This window comes from Lactuca serriola, chromosome 1 (genome assembly GCF_051521515.1).
Source record: "Lactuca serriola cultivar US96UC23 chromosome 1, Lser_US96UC23_V15, whole genome shotgun sequence".
NCBI lineage: Eukaryota > Viridiplantae > Streptophyta > Magnoliopsida > Asterales > Asteraceae > Lactuca > Lactuca serriola.
In genome coordinates, this window is record NC_136408.1 from 159,603,035 (window position 1) to 159,617,217 (window position 14,183).

Genomic DNA, 14,183 nt, shown 5'->3' on the forward strand with positions numbered 1-14,183 from the left:
GTTAATCTCTTTTAAATAAACGTATCAAAAACATCTTCCTTCACGTGCTTTGAAAAATGTATTGGAAGAAAAATCAAATAACCAAATATAGAAAAATGTTTTTCTATATTTTGGTATATTGTGCTAATTTTCCTTCGCTCCTTTTTGGGAACAGACGGTGTATATTTTGCTTATATACCACAAGAAAAAGAAATATCACTAGATGACTGTATGTGATCTTTTCTCCTTTCTTCTTCATGTATAAAGAACATTTTTTTAATTGGTAAGTAACAACTGTTTTGGAGTTGAATTAAATGTATCTTTTGTATGTAGATGGTAGCTTTTAACATCCAAGACGTACTTATATGGAAAGAAAAAATTGAATCGATCTTGTATCTTTTCTTACAAATTCACATTATATGTATAACCAAATCTTTTCTAAGAATTGTGTTAATGTTCAGATTATGTCAAGAAAAACTTTGACATGTATGATCAAGTCTTGTCTTTTTGACTTACTGATTAAATACATGTTTGACTTTTAAATGACTTGAAGCATCAGGAGTTCCTAGCTGCTAATGGGAATAAATATCAGTCTTTTTAATATAAATCTGGAATGGATAGTGGAAGAAATTCATCCTCATCAGATTAGTAAAGTCAGTAAGTAACCTTCACTTGTATTCTGCATTTGATTGTTAATATTACGTGTCTATACACTTTATAGTTATTATCTTGTGTTTCTTTAAGTATAGTTTTAGTTGTTCCTGGTTTGTAGGTATATTTTTGCTGAAGATGAAGATGATTGAAATCCAAGTTACTTTAAAGAATAACAAATGGAGGGCATTTAGTTGTTCTTGTGTCAAGTATTTATTTTCTGCATCAATAACCAAGTCAGGCCTGCAAGTGGGGATGGGGCAAATGAATATCAACAGCAATATAATGCAAGTGAGGACTGGGCAAATGAATATGTTAATCTTATCAACAGATTTCATTTTCAACCACTGCTTATGTGCTAGGCGGCCTTCCAGGTCTGGTGGTATGTTTTGTGCTAATTAATTGTCACTCTCTGGATATGAGCAAGGATAAAAGTGTAATGGTTTGGTTGGTTTTATCTTCTGATTTCAACTACCAGACACTGTCCTGCAAATTCAAAAGGAAGATGGCACAGGCAAGGAGTATCCTTTGGGAGCTATCCTTGAGGCCACCAAAAATACTTTGATTCAAGGTAGTACCCAATTCTTTAGGGTGTTTCACCCTATATAAAGGCCTTAAGTACTCATGGTTGGCCTCCTGACCAACCTCCTTTTCCATTAAAACCCTAAAATCGATCTTTAAGTCTCTTGGTGGTGTTCTTGAACTAGTAAGAAGTTTTTGGTGCTGATTTTTGGTCTTGGTGAAGGAAAAAGAGATCTTGAAGTTGTCTTGCTTGGTAGAAAGGTTTTGCATCCAGAATCATCTTCTTTTGTGCAAGCTTTTGAAGATATCAAGTTTGAACCTTGACTTCTGGATGTTTAGATCTCTTTATATTGTGCTTTGTTGTGCTTTTGGTCCCTTTTTGGATTGATGAGAGAGTGAAGTCATTTAAGGACTTTTGATTCTAGAGTTGAGTTTGTATTGGACTCATTGAGCATAAATATGCATGCTTTACGAGATAATTGGTTACATGCATGCATTAAGTCATTTATGAAGTCCTTTTTTTAGCTTAAGATCTTCATTTATATATGCATGAATGTAAAGTTGTCAACTTTACGTGGCTTTCCAAGTCAAGGAAGTTAGATCTATGTTTTGGGGTTATGTCAATATGGATTAAGTGCTTATTGGTTAAGCCCTTGCATTATTAAGATTTAGGTACTGAGTCTTGAACCTTTTTGGGTGGTCCCAATGGATAAAGTTGGAAACTTTATCCTTTTAGACCACGTTATGGACTAGGTTTGATCTTTGGAGCAATTGGTATCAGAGAAAACAACTTAATGTATTGAGCGGCTGAAAATCGGGCAAACACGTCATGTTTGCAAGCCAACACATCGTGTTGGCTGGGGTTTTCCTGATTATTTGGATGATGGCGAAACGCAACATGTTTGCAAGTCAACAGGTCGTGTTTGGTCAACATGGACTGTTGACTTTGACTTTGACTAGAAGTTTTACCAGGGTTGACCTTGGGATGTTTTTAACCATGCTTGGGCCTTGGCTTTGGGCCAAGTTATCAAGAGGGTACAAAGGTCTTTTACCCTACTTTGCACACATAGTGTGGGTCAGATCTGATTATTGACAGATGTTTATCTTGTGATTGATAGCGCGGGGATTTTTGCAAGCCATCGGCCAAGGATTCTTTCCAAGAGATTTGACAGTGCGAAGTGAGTATCCTCACTGGGTTTAGCGTATCAAAGGCACCAATGTCGGCCAATGGTTTATATGTTAGGATACTAGATGCCTACGTGACTCTTGTATGTGTTGTGTGATGGTATGCTTAGCGGTCGAGGCCCGATGGCATGCGGGGCCTATTGAATAGATTGTATGTTAGTCATTAGTATATGTTTTTATGCTTACCAATAAAGGCCCAATGCCGCGCGAGGCTTGATGTCTATAAGGTATGCTATTTTCTTTGTGATTATTGCATGTGCTTTTAAGGTTAAATGTTTATATGATTATATGGTTATATGATTATGTGTGTATCAGGCGGGGTCCAATGTCAGGCGAGGCCTGGTGATTGACAGATTCGTAATTCGAGCAGGGCTCGATATCAGGCGGGGACCAAAGACGAGCATGGGTCGGTGCCGGGAGGGCCTGAGGCTGAGTGGGACTCAAGACTGGGCGAGGCCTGATGGAGGGTTGGGTCCCAATATATGATTTATGTTTATATGGTAAGTGGTATCTGGGGGAACTCACTAAGCTTTGTGCTTAGGGTTTTCAGGGATTCATACATACTCTTGGGTGTGTCTGAACTGAAACTGAGGAACTGGTAAAGTTTTCAAAAACAAAACCTTTTTTTAAGACAAGAGATTTCTAAGATAAGAAAGGGCGTGGTTCATGCAATCAGCCTAACTCAAGTAAGTTTCTCACAAAATATCCATACATGTTATCCGATATGATTTGATTTATGAAATTGTGAACCGCATGCTAGTTAGGGCTAAGGATCTACTTACTTTTCCATTGTAGAATGCTAGGAGAGATGCCTTGTATGCATATTACATGAGCTTGTAGAGTTGCATGTTAGTTCTGATTAGCCAGTGATAGGTAGGCTTGCTATGTGATGCCTTGTAGCCCAGGAAGCATGGAATGCTAGATTGAGTATAGTTTGTATGTTTAAGGCAATCAGTAGAGGGAGTGGGAGCTCCTAGTATGAGTTGATGTATGTAAGATTGGATGCTCGTGATTATTCTATGGATTGGAGTGATACTGCACGAATTTTGATTACCTTGAGCTTTGTGGAAGTCTTAGGTGATGGGAGTTAGCTACTGAGTGAATATGTCAAGTCATATGTGACAAAGGTTGAATAATCTCAGAGTGATGGATTTGACTCTATTGTGCGACTCTTGTATGAATCCAACTGTAGTAGGGATGCATATGTTACTCAAAGGATTATCTAAGCTTTGTTGTATTTGATTGTATTAATGAGGCGCGTAACTAGCATTATAGTGAATTCTTTAGCAGCCGATGAAAGGGTGAGGTCGGGTACCTAGGAAAGCCTAGGGATTGCTTTAGTGGGTTTTGTTGTGTTGGGTTGCAAGAGTTTGGTGTAATGATTTGAGAAGGTGACTTAGAGAATTTGGAAGGATTCTTGAGGAAGGTATGGATAGGTGTGGAAAGTAGTACTGGGCCCGTATTCCTGAAAGCACAAGATCCCTACTCGAATTGTGGAGAGTCTTGGAGAATCTAGGAAGCCTTTGGGATGAAAATTCTCTCGTATATTCGAATCTTTTGCATGTTGTTTTTTGTTTGGTGATGAGACTTACGAATGGGGTTCAGGTTTTGGTTCCGACTCAGGTTCTTTCTAAGACAACTTTAAATGACGAAATATGCATGAAACTTTCATCACATAAAATAAGAAAAAAGTTGTCATAGAAAATATGTATGAACTTGTTTTTATACAAAAACAAGTTATCCATATTCTCCAAAAACTAAGATTTCCAAAAATCAAAAACTCTAACCAAACTTGCAAGGTGGTTCTGATACCAATTGTTGGGTTTTAGTTCAAAAATAGTTTCATAAACTTGAAAAATGTGGCAACAGAAGACTTTAATTTTTTTTAAATAACATAAACATTTTATTCCTATCAAGGATTTTCTTGCAAGTTTTAGAAAGATTAAAACACCAACCAAAGAAGAGGTGAAGAAATAACAGTGTTTGTAGTTCTTTGGGTCCTCCTGGGATGCTTGGAAGTTGATGAAGAATCTGGAACCTTTGAGACACCAACAATGACTCAACTTGATGTAGATACTAGTCCAATAATCTTAAACTCTAAATCTTGAAGTTCATAACCAAAGTACGAACTTTAAGAGAGTATAAATGCAAGTAATATCCAAGTCTTCAAAGCAAAACTAGAGAGAGTGAGAGAAGAAGAGGAACTTTCAGGCATATGCCTCAAGGTAGGAATAAGCAGTCTTGCCAAATGCAATCCCTCTTATTCATATGCATAAAGTGGAGTTATTAACCATTAGTCCTTAGCACTTTAAGCAGACATGTCCCTATTTTCATAAGCATCTCTCCCATGCCTTTTGTTTTAGAAACACTTTCTGAGCCAAGGTGAAAACGACCTTGCTTAGTCAGAATGTGATTTCAAATGATTAAGGATGACTTATTCTTACAAGATTATGAATTTTACTATGCTCACACTAGTTCTTAGTAAACGCAAATGTCCTATTCATTTTGATATAAAAACATACCTTGTGGTTTGATATGAAATGATGATTATAACATTGACATGTTTGCTTTATATCCACAAGTGAATCTCAAGCTCTACACATTTTGTTAGGATAACATGGATTAAGAAAACTTCTAGGCTAATTTGTATAGATATCTTCCAGTTAATGTCAGTTTGAGAAAAGCGTTCTTTCTTGAAATCTATTTAGTACATCTCATAATAAGAATATGAATTTATAGTAACTAATATCCTTGTTGATCTGATCATAGCTACTTGTGAAAAAGGTTTGATCACAGTCAATGTCATGAGTATGATGAGGACCATAATCAATGACATGAGTATGAGAAAATACTTTTATAAAAAGTCTTGCTTTAAATGTGTATTGTTATCAATGTAATTTATTCTTCCTAGAAGAGTCATTTCTCTTTCTAGCCTTGCTATATAGATAAATTTTAATCAAGCCCATACTTGATTCTCATACCATTACTAGAAAAACAGCCTTTTACGACGCTCATTGCACGTCGTAAAAGGCTCAGACGACGCACAAATGTGCGTCAAGAAAGGCCCTGTCATAAAGAGAGACGACGCGCATTTACGACGCACAATTATGACGCGCGTTCACGACACGCAATGCGTATCAAGGAAGGCCCTGTCATAAAGGAAGATTCGCGTGTCGTAACCTTACGACGCGCGTGTTAATGACACGCAATGCGTATCAAGAAAGCCCCTGTCAAGAAAGGCCATGTCATAAATGAAGATGACACACATTTTTGCATATCATAATTTTAAATGTTTAAAAAAAATATATTATTTATAGATTTACTGATTTTGAAATTAATTAACACATTTAAAAGTCTCATAATGCCGAATAAAATACTTATATAACAAAACAATCCATTTCATGAAATAATTGTACTAATATTTAAAATAAATCACATTTAATTGTTATTTTATTAACATGAGTCAAACAAGAAAAACAAATCTTCCTAATCAAAATAACAACATACATAAAACACAAACTATTTTTGGAAAGGAGAAGGTACAGAGACGGCTTCCATACAATTATCCGTTTGACTACAACACCACCTCGTTTTTTCTCCGAGTTGAATGGGGATGCATAAATAACTGAACACTCTAACCTCACGACATCAAAATTCATTCCAAGCTGCAATAATTACAGAAATGATGAGCATCACCTAAAAATAAAATCAAGGATACAAAACAACATTCTATCCCCAACATATTAACCAAGAACTAACTAACCTTAACCCCCATTGAGGTATGGCCTTCTCTGTTGGAGATCCAGAAACCTCAACATCTCTGCCTCCATCTTAATTAAGCACCAAACCAACATTGACAATGAATTTTCTTTTTTCATAATTGATTAAAGATCACTAACACCAAGAAAAAAAATGTATAAAAGAGGATTGGTGCTCTTGTAAGGTACATATTCAAAATACCCACCTCAGGGGAAAATACACTGCCAGTTGTATTGTGAACTACCAAGAAAAGAAAAATATCCCACCAAATTCAAAGCCAAGGTTCCAGTTTTATCACAGCAAATTGTAGTTGTAGAACCCATCATATCACAGGCAGATAGCCTAATCTGCACATACAAAATTACCAAAAACATAAAACAAAATACATACAACTATACACGTCAATGAGAAGAAAATATCAATATACCAATGCTTTGTTAGACATCATTTTTCTCATTGAGTATGGAAGCCTGTAATTATATATAATTAACATTTTAGTCATCCAAAACTCAGATTAAAGAAATGGTTTATAGAAAATGGACAACTTATGTTGAAGTGACAACTAATGGAAGCCCTTTTGGCACTGCAACATAAACAATAACTACCTATAGACAACTCAAGAATTAAAAAGTTGAAAATGAAACTAAATTAAAATATATATGCAGAAGATACATACTACAACAGTGAAAATTTTGATTAATCCATCCATAGCATCCTTGACACTAGTTTTACTAGTAATAAACTCTACTTTTCCCACATCATCCTCTGTGTATCCAGTGAAAAACCTAGCAAGCAAAAAGGCGATTATACCCATGCAACTTTGAATTACCTGATGAGAAGGATGACAAGAACAGATACGGCTACCAAAATCCCAATCTTACAAATAAACATTGCCACTCCACTCAAACGCACCTACCAAAACACATAGTCAATACATCTATGAATTAAATCCTAAAGTTTTTGTATAAGATATTATAAATAACTTGATGACAGTTTTAAGACTTGTTGTGTGATTTTTTGAATTTTATAAGGTTAGAGCATGTTTAGAGAACTAGCCTGTAATGGTGTTTCCTCATCATTATCATTATTTGAGATGCTATCCATAAGCAATCCGCATTCTGTATTCATTCCAACACTAGTGACCTAAATGTGGTTACATAAGTGAAAAATTGTCAGCAATGGGATGAAGGAGAATGATAACAATTTAGGTCCACATAAAAGTGTCATTGATGCAAATCTTTATTCTATAAGTTGACCAAGAGGTGGGAAGAGGATAAAGTTAAGGAGTTTATGAACATCACAAGATCGAACAGATTGTCCCTTATCTCTTGACAAGAACTGCAAGGATCTACTCCTTTAGAAGATGGTAAATCTGATAAAGCCCTGATGAAAAAGTCACTAGTTATGAACTAGCATTGGGTGTCAAAATGTATGTGTTGTGATTTGTGACATAACCACCATAAAAATACCATGTGGTGTTGGTGTTGGAGGTGGCAGCAATGGTGGTGGTGGTGGTGGAGGTAGGGGAGGTGGGGGTGGTGGGGCGGTGGTGGTGGCAGTGGTGATGGAAAAAGAAATATCACACAGGGTTAGAACGTAGAAAACATCTTCCAAAATCAGAAGCTATTTTTTTGTCTTTTGGAAATAAGACTTTTTTTTATGTATTTTTGCATGGGATTAGAATGATTAAGTCTTACCATCATAGTACTACAACCATCAGCCAACTAGCACCCAGCCATTAAATCAACTTGTTCCATCATTTTTTTTAAAGTTACATTATCTACCCTTGAAAACTAGAGAATCGAAATAAAACACAATGTAATCAACAGAAATTTATGAAAACTTACAGTGTGACTCTCGCTAGTCATACTTGATTCATCAATAGAAAGAGAGTAACCAGAAATGAAAATCCCATCAGCTGGAACCTGGTTTATGAATGAAATGTAAACAAGGGCAAAAACGGATATCACAAGAAATGAGAAACATACTACCTGGTCGCCTATCATAAGATGTATGACATCACCCACAACAATATCAAATATTGAAATCATCATCCTCCTTCCACCTCTTACAACCTTGTAGTATCATATCTTTATTTATCAACAAAGAAAAATATGATTGTATCAAAAGATCAATACATTGATTAAAAACCCACCTGACACTGTATGTTCTGCTTCTCCTCATTCAAGTTTTGAAATTTAAGTGAAATTTTATACTCATGCATGGCTAGAGAACACGAAATAACAATGGCATGTTAAAAGAGAGCAAACTATGTGAGATAATCTTTTTGTTTATCTTATTCATGATTGGTTTACAAGTCAGAAAATAGAAATAAAGTATATTTAACAACCATGACAATTATAACACCCAAAGTTATGCTTCCCCCATCATACCATCATTTGATCCCATGGAGTAGATAACAAAAATATGTCATCTTTCCATAAAAGAAATGAATTAAATTACAAAACATATAAATATTAGAATTAAAGATGTTCACTAACCTTTGTTATTATACATAGTGCCAAAAGAGCAGCAACCGCTACCATAAAGATGATTAATATGGTGCCTCCACAACCATTATATAGAAACCTCTATCAAATGCATATTACACAACGATTTTAATTTAGATTAAATTATATTCAAATAATGAGTATTATCGATTCATTTGCCTTTAGAGAGAAAAAATATACAGATAAATTATCAACAGTATGTGGGAACAAAACCAAAAAGGAAAAACAATGTAAATGGGAAAGAGAAGAGGAAGGCGATGTTGATGCAAATTTTTTAATTGCTAATATTTAGTAATATTTTTAAAAAGTAAAAGGCAGATGATGGATCATAGAGAATCATACATCCATTTTAGTAAAACTAGGAAGAACATGGGCTATAGAAAGTGTTGCTTTGCCTTTAAAAATTGCATAGTTTGCAAATATACTAAACATTAACTTATATACCATTTTACCCTTACTTACCTATCCAATTGTTGTTCTTCTAAGTAAACTTGGATTTGAATCATGTTCATCTTCAGCAGCACTATACCTACAAACATGGAACATATTTTGGTTCAGACCTGAATGCATAAATCATAAAGAAGAAATGAAGTAGGGGGCAGGGCAGGGTGTTTACCTAGTGGGAACCAGTTCCGTCTATGGGTTTCTCAGGTTTCAGACCTTATTGCACATACCCTATGCAGCACGTCTATGGGTTTCTTAGGTTTCAGACCTGATTGCTACTGCTACTGTTGATGATGATGATTTTTTTGTCATATTTGGTCCTTATTTCAGGGTTCCATACGGATTTTGGTTCCTCAAACCTTGAAACAAGGACCACAATCAGAAAGACACAAGGACCAAAATTGACACATTTATTGACATAAGGACCAAAAGTGTATTTTTTTTAAATTTGGACTAAACATTTGTTAAAATCAGAAAGCATATGGACCATTTTTGTAATTTACTCTAACAGTTATAACCCTTGATTAAAAAATAGGAGAAATTTGGAAATTAGAAACCTATGGTATCCAGTTTTTTTGTTTTGTTTTGGTACAAGGGCAAAATTGTCATTTCAAAAAAACTAACAACTGAGTAGTTAGATTAACGATCCATACACTAAAACCTTTATGAAACCTTGTAATAAGGATCAAAACTGAAAAAAGAAACATTTCTAGCCAAAACTTCAATTGACATGGTTCTAAAGTCATTATTGATATAATCAATCTTGTTGACAACTATTTGTATTTTTGGCTTGTTTTTGTCCAAAACAACCTTAGCTGTGAGATTCTTGTATGGAAGATGTTCTTCCCTCAAGTTTAGGTGGATGATATGGCCCACAATCTCAAAGGATGAAGGGACTATTATACCCTTTGGAAGCAAAGCCTCTAAAATCAGCAGTTTTTGGATAAAGAAACATGGTTCAAAACATTCCAAGATATAAACTTTATTAAGGAAGTCACATTAAAACCTATAGTTCAGTATCGGGGAAAGAGAGGGGCAGAAAAGTAAATTTTGTTGGGAGTTTTAATGGATGCAAACAATGGTCAATGGATACCTCATTCATTTGCCAATAACTGTAATACAAAGCTAGCTTGCATCTCACAAGTTCAAATGGTGATCTTGTTAAGCATGCTTGAAGAAAACAAATGACAAAACACATATAATAAGCTCATGAATCGGGAAAAGATAAGTTGGAATGAATACCTTAATTGCCTTAGACATTTCATCGAACAACTTATAGGCGGCCGGGTTTTGGATAGGCTATCACTGGCGGATCGATGATGGCTACTGCCCATAGGATTACCAGATAAACACTGAAAACATAAACATAAACACAAGAAATTTAATATTCAAAATTTCATATGTTTGTCAAACTAGATTACTCACCCTCTAGGGAACTTGAGAGCTTAGCAACGAGGCAATAAATCATGTTATCTTCTCTATCCAATCCATCTGATCAAGGTCGTGTTCCCCTTATTTGTTAAATGGATGAAGAAAAAGGACCAAGGCTAGAAGCGCAACGGGACTAGGGTTTGTAAATGTGAGGAGTCTTTGTAGATGGAATAGGGTAGAGGTGAAGAGGAGTTCAGTTACTAATTTTATGTTGAGATTATTGTGTCTAAATTTCACCATAAAGATACGATCGAGAGAGAATGGTCTTCGATTTCTGGAAGGAAGCGAGGGTGCTAAAGAGATGGGGGATCAGACTCGCATGGAGATCTAAGGAGAGAGTGAGCAGTCTTCGATCCGATCAAGAGAGAATCCTCGCCATAAAGATACGATCGAGGAAAATCGTCTTGAGAGGGGAAGTTATTTGGGAAGAACTTGAAGCATTTGAAACCCTAGAGCTTGATTCAATGTAACTTGATAGTGGCCATTATAGATTGATATATTGAAGACCTGGAGCGATCCCTTGTGAAGAAAGCTACGCGATTACAGAGAGTCCTTGTTGACCAAATCCAAAGGTTTACTCAATGGCTCTATCGGGTTTGGTTAAATGCCCAGTTTGGAATGTGCTACATCTGGTTCATGAACTTGCCAAGTCAATTAGGGTTTTTTTAATGAAAAATGAAAGGGGTTAATGGATTGTGATGATGTCGTACCTGAGAAAACAATGAAAAAGAAGGAGACCTCGCAGATCAATTACGATTCACCTTCGAGGTTTATAGAGAGACGGGAGGTAGAGAATGAAGGGAGATCTAGAGGAAAGAGTATCAGAGAGGGTAGAGTGGATTGCAAGGATTAAAAATAGATAGAAGATAGAAAAAACAAGGTGGGTTTTCAAAATTTTGGGGATTTCGTTTCCCCCTTGTCTACTAAAAGCGCGTTTCATTAAAATTATAAAGCGACAGGTACAGACGACACACGTTTAAGATAAAGCCCCCTCCGTGTTTTTAATTTTTTTTACTTGAGACACTAAATTAAGGGCACACAATAATGCATGACATAAATCCTTAAATTTTTTGGAGAGATGAGACTATTTTAAGGGCACGTCTTTTTGCGTATCATTAATCAGTGTGTGTCCTAAAAAGCGCGTCATTAAAGGTCTATTTTCTAGTAGTGTACATGGATTACATCTCATCTTCATGACTCTAAGTCATTTATCAGATTCGAGATCTGACATAGCATCTTGGTATTTGATAGATTTTCCAAAAACCATCAATAAAAGCTCATCAATTAGAGATTGCACATGTCTCAAGTCATAGATGAATTCTACCATTAATGCTAATAATTTGTGTTTGTGAATAGTTATTATTCAAATTTAACAATCCTTGTTAAAACTAGTGTCAACTATTACTACATAAGGTTATGGTTCTTGAGCTTCTTCAAGTTCCATGTACCTCCCACTTGCTTTGTTATTAGAAGCTTGCTTTTTACTAACTTAGATTTCACAAGAATAAGAGGACATAATATTTGGAGGTTTGCATATAATAATCTAAGCCACATTTAGAGTGTTATAAAAATATGTATTTAGTAGATTTTGGGTTTAGAAGCTTTAGTCCAACATCAGCCTCGAATCCATAAAACATTTAGTAAGATGAGGATGGAGCATTTCCATACTAAATCTTATAAAGTGTTTAATTTACTTATTTGTTGGTATTTGTATTCAAGATACAATTAATAGTGATTGAAGTATTATCCCAAAAAAGATTCAAGGAGGATATTTATAGCTATTAGAAAGTAAATCATATCAACTAAGATTTAATTCATCCTTTATTATCATTAAAGCTTTAGATGGTTCTTACGAGTTTGCATCTTAACTTTTGAAACACTCAACAAATATTTCACAATTATGCTTTACCATGTGAAATATAATTAAAACTACTATAGTTGTTAATAAATTTGATTTGGTATCTTGAGCTTAATCTCAGACATTCATTACAAAGGAAGTCATACACTAAAGTGTATAGTTGCTTAAACATTTTCTCTACACCTTAGTGAAAATATCATTAGGAATCCTATTCATAAGGTTCACATATGTCAAATAAACTACATTATTTGCCTTCAAAGATCTCTTTCATGAAGTTGGAATATGTGAATGTCATTTATATAATAAAGATAACAATGTACAAGATAAGTTTGATTAAAAACAAGTTTAAGTCAAAAGTGCTTGTATATAGAACTTTAATTTTATTTATAAAAATGCTGATATTTACTTCACAATTTTACTAAGGGATCTAGTCTCATAAATACAAGTTAATCATTTCAGAATATGAATATTATCGTTATGAATAACGATTAAGTAAATGATCAAACATTTGAATAAAATAACCGAGACATAAATTTAGACATGCTAAATTAAAACATACTTTGTTCTAAAATTAATATTGTTTTACATTACAAGTAATTTATGTTCCAAGCGTAAATAAATAACTAAACTCCTAGAGCGTAGTTACAACTTGATTGTTCTCGGCTTGGTTACTCTTCAATAAATATTTGCAACCCATTTACAAATATTAGATTACATTTAAGTACCAAGTACCTAATTTTTATATGAAATGTATGAGTTCTATGTAGTAGATACAAGAAGTACTAGTCTCTTCCAGACTTTCTTTCCAAATAAGAGCAGTAAATCCTCTTCCAGTGTCTACTTTCTTCACAAAAGAAACAAGATCCATCTATGTGGGCTTTAGTAGTGTAACATCCAAAAATTCAACACCAAAAATTTCATTTTTGATATAACGATTCATTAAACAATTTATAAGAAAACATCATCAAGTTAGTTCATTTCATTAAAACCATAGACCACATGTCTCAAAAACATATGATGAAATATATATAATGTTAGAGTACAAATCCCAAGAATCACGCATGCAGAAACCATGTGTGTGATGAAATGCTTCCGTTTCCATTCGAAATAGAAGGACCTAAAACAAAAATTAAAAACTGTAAGCACAAAGTTTAGCGAGTTCCCCCATCATACCACATACTATAAAATATACATACTGTCTAACATATCCGGATATTGGACTACCCCTTCGGCCTCTTTCCACTGGTAATTGGCAAGAATATCAGGGGGTCTGGCCTATCACTTTAGTCCTATCGACCACTACCTAGCCTAGAAAAACTGGGTGTTGGCATACACCTTCGGTCCTTTCGACCGATACCTTGCTTAGCATCTCAGGATGTTGGCCTACACCTTCGGTTGTTTCGACCGGTACCAGAGACTATTTCACCCCCAACTCTACCACATAGCATCCTAGTGCATAAACATAAAATCATATACCGCCTTCCTTATCTGGGTGCTGGCATATGCCTTCGGCCCTATCGATCGGTATTAGGATCTATCCTACCCCACCTATCACATATGACATAACATCATATCATACTGGCACATAAGCATAACAGATAATGACATACCAGATAATTATCACAAAAATCAATCATCTATACTACAAACCTTACTAATGGATCGACCTTGGTGCCTTAGAACCACATTTATTGGAAGGTAACTCACCTCAATGTCATGAAATAGCTGAAATGTCCTTGGTGTTGGGATTAGCTCTCCTCAAACTCCTTCACATAACATCTCTTTAAGTTACCCTTTCAAACTTATAACCCCTTTAAGGTTCAACTCTCATCAATGGTCAAGTC

At 35.0% G+C, this 14,183-nt stretch overlaps 1 long non-coding RNA gene across 1 annotated transcript; it reads right to left on the reverse strand.

The window, feature by feature from the left end:
* Positions 1-7,964: 7,964 nt before the first annotated feature.
* LOC145071979 (uncharacterized) lies at positions 7,965-8,438 on the reverse strand. The gene is made up of 3 exons (XR_013690891.1): positions 8,252-8,438; positions 8,088-8,171; positions 7,965-8,021 (listed from the first exon to the last, which is right to left on the reverse strand). It is a non-coding gene; the product is annotated as an uncharacterized LOC145071979 (long non-coding RNA).
* Positions 8,439-14,183: the final 5,745 nt, after the last annotated feature.